At 33.7% G+C, this 3,631-nt stretch overlaps 1 long non-coding RNA gene across 1 annotated transcript in view; it reads right to left on the minus strand.

The window, feature by feature from the left end:
- LOC107643950 overlaps positions 1-3,185 on the minus strand; it is a 14,974-nt gene extending 11,789 nt beyond the window's left edge. The window contains exons 1-2 of the long non-coding RNA XR_001621160.2: positions 3,173-3,185; positions 1,527-1,533 (exon numbers count right to left, since the gene is read on the minus strand). This is a non-coding gene — a long non-coding RNA (uncharacterized LOC107643950). The remainder of the gene's footprint in view (positions 1-1,526; positions 1,534-3,172) is intronic.

Genomic DNA, 3,631 nt, shown 5'->3' on the forward strand with positions numbered 1-3,631 from the left:
TGAGGAAGAATAGAAGGCAAGAGAGAACATGAGCAACAGTAATGCAAACAGACGATTCTAAAATGTCTAAAAGCAACCTGAACGAAGATTCAAGATAGTGAAATCTTGAAAGATTAAAGGAAATGGAGCCACAAAGAAGAAGAAGACAAAGAAAAAGAAGACGCCCAAAGAAGAAGAAGAATAAGTCTCGAGAAAAATGAAGTAAAAATCGAAGAAACTTCTCAGAAGTGGAAACAAAAAAGAAGAAAGAGAAAAGGGATTATGTTTTATATAGCCACTAGGGGAAAAATGGTAAATTTATCCCTCATTTAATGATATGCACAGTTACCAAGGTAACTAAAAAGGCGTGCAAACAGTTACAAAAAGACATAACGTTCAGATTCAAAAAACACGTCGAGTACCCGAGCTAACTCCAAGGAGGGCGGTATACCTGACGTGAGGGAACAAAAGCTACAAGAGATCATGACCAACTTAGAAATGCTTGAACCCGACCTAAAGAAACTCAATCTCAAGTAGGGGCACTGTTCATACCTTGACCCACAACCTGGAAGGGCCCAAAAGGATAAAGCCCAGTCAACACTCTACAAGTATTGTTCAAGGCTACACGACCTCATGGAGGTCGGGCACGACGACATGGGCCCAGCGCTACTTATCCAAATAAGTAACTAACTCCTACTATCTCTCCTATTCATATAGAAAGGAGATCTCAACAACTTTCCTACCAAAAGGGAGTAACCAACCCACCATCAGAGGTGGGACTACTCAAAAGGTGGTTATTGACTCCATCTCTATACCTATAAATACCCTAACACCTTCAAATATTCTTTGAACTCCAATCTACTAAAAGCCTTCTTAAAACCCTTATTAACTTAAGTATCAAAGTCTATTGTAGATACCACCCCCACCTTCTCATGAGGAACTCGGACGACTTCATTCTTGCAGGAGAAGATATTGAATCTTTTATCTAAAAGAGTCTGAACCTCACGTTCAAGCCCAAATCACCCTGATTCTAGATAAGCCTTGAAATAGTACCCAACAATTTCTTTAACCCTGAAGTTTAAAAAAAAAATCAAATCAATCCTTCTGATTTGCTATTTTATATAACGATATTCATATTTTAGGACATTAACAGAAAGGACAATAGCAAATATCTTACCATACAAATAGAAATTCAATCTTTACATTTATAATTTTTTGAAGGTTTGTAAATGACCTAGAGAAGGGAGAGTTGAATCTATGGCCTTTTTTTAAATTTCTATTGCTTTTGTTTTTTACTGGAATGGAACTTAGTTGCTGTCAAATCTGTCAAACTGAGATTTCAGGAGACAATTTTATTTTGTCTCTTCATGATGCGATCAGGAACATAACAACTCTTAGCTTTTGGATAGTTGTTACTTCTGAGAAATAAACAAAGTTGGAGACACTTTTATTTTATCTTATATTGAAGTAAAACTGAAGAAGAGTAGAGAAGAGAGAATCACACAGCCATGTATCCTGATTCAGTCATAATGTACAATATAACCTACATTCAGTCTCCCTACAACAGTGGTAAAATTTTCACTATCTTTCACAATGATTACAAACACTAATTTTTTTAGGATTCAATCTGATCTTATCTAGGACAAACCCAAATTCTACTCAAACTAGATTTGGCTAGGTCACTCCCTAAACTTGCAACTACTAAGTACTCACCCAACTTAACAAGAGATTTCACTCAGGATCATGTGTACAAAATAGAAAAATATACAAAAGAGTTTGACATAATTTTCTAGCTTTTTTTAGATAACTCTGTTTTTCTCTCAATGGCTTTTACTAATACCTTACTTAATGCCATTTTCCATTGAAAATAAACAAAGAAAGATGAATACTTAAAAAATAAAAAATTTAACGTAAACTCATGAAGAAAAAGGGATAGCTTGAAAGTTATGAAGACCTAAACTTGTGTGTTCATTCTTTGCTTCAATTTTTGGCCGTTTACCCCTTTAATAGAGGAGTAAAGCTTCCAAAACTTGGAACTTAATTTGAACATTTTTGACTTCTTCTTCCCCAAATAACATAGCAACATCGCAGAGAAGAGATGAGACAGCAGTGATAAAAGTTAACATGCAATCTTACCTAACTGCTTCTCTTTCTTCCTTTTTTAAATTTCTTTAAGGATCTGACCCATTCATCGGCTCCAAATTTTGTTCTTGATCCTTAATTTGTAGCAGAGTTTCATAACCTCCATTTTCTTCAAGTTTCTTGTTAGGTGCGTGTAGGAGGAAAACATCTTCAATAAGCAACAATGAAGCACAAATATGGAAAATATTTTCTAATTCACCTTTAAATTTGATCTTTATTTTTGTGCCCTAACCTCTGACTTTCTTCTTCTTTCCCTTTTGTTTCTTGATTTTGTTAATCACCTTTTTTTTCTTTGATTTGTGTCCTGATCAGAGCTTCTTTTTCTTATTTTTTCTTTGGAACTAATTCACATGGGTTAGAAAAGAGAGAAGAGAATGAGTTGTTTCTCGCCATCTTAGATAATGATTTGCAACTATTCGTTGGGCGATGAATGAATGAGTTGAATGCTTATGGACCTGAATTATTATAGAGTCTTGCTCGTTCTTTCTTTTAGATTTGGTCTGCATACTTAGCCAAACAAATTATTCACACAATTTTGGACTTTTGGCCCAATGTTATAATATTTTATCATTATCAAATTATTGTTATTGTTTCTTCAAATTCAACATTTTTTTATCTAATTCAATTTATTTGATTTTTATCTTGTAATGCAAAGAGTTAAACTCCAAAATGATTCTTGAGATTGATTGTTTGCATTGACAACATCTTTAAAATTTTAATTACACCATATCTTTAAAATTGAAAATATTACACCACGTTAGTCTCCACTCTCTTTTTAGTCGAGTTACACATCACATAATGAGTAACTAAGCACATATCCTTCTATAATGAACTTGACAAAATAATGTTACTTTAATTTTGACTTTAAATATTTAATGAAGCGACATCATTTAACCTTAATAAACATAAAAAAGAATTAATCTCCACATACAAGTCTTTTTGTTATACAAGTCTTATAAGTCCTGAAATTTCACTTACTCCTGAAACGCGCTTCTTATGGCACGTATGTTTCACGCTTCTCCTTAACAGATTTTTCAATCAACGCGCGCACGTTCTTCTCCTTCTTTCTTATCGTCGTCATCAACACCACCTCTTCCTCCTCCTCCTCTTCCTCCTTCTTTTTTCTTTGGATTTTCTTCTCCTCCTTTCTTTTTCTCTTTCTCCTCCATCATCAGTTATCTCGTTGTTGAATATAATGAATAATTCAAGTTCAGATTGTCAATTGAACCAGAACGAAATTGATTATTGTTTTTTAATCCAATCAAGTGGCCGAGGTGTGGTTCAATTCAGAAGAAAAATTACAGCATTAGAGGAATACATTTTTCTGTATTTGCAGCAAATTTGAGTGTAACACGAAGATATTTGGGTATAAAACGAAGATATTTAGGTGTATTTTTATTCTGATAAATTCTGCATAATTCAAAACTCTTCCTCTTCCTCCTCTTCATCTTCTGCTGCTGCTTTTTTTCTTTCATCATCATCACAATCTTCTTCTTTTTTTCTTATTCAT

The sequence above is a fragment of the Arachis ipaensis genome, chromosome B05, assembly GCF_000816755.2.
Source record: "Arachis ipaensis cultivar K30076 chromosome B05, Araip1.1, whole genome shotgun sequence".
Lineage (NCBI taxonomy): Eukaryota > Viridiplantae > Streptophyta > Magnoliopsida > Fabales > Fabaceae > Arachis > Arachis ipaensis.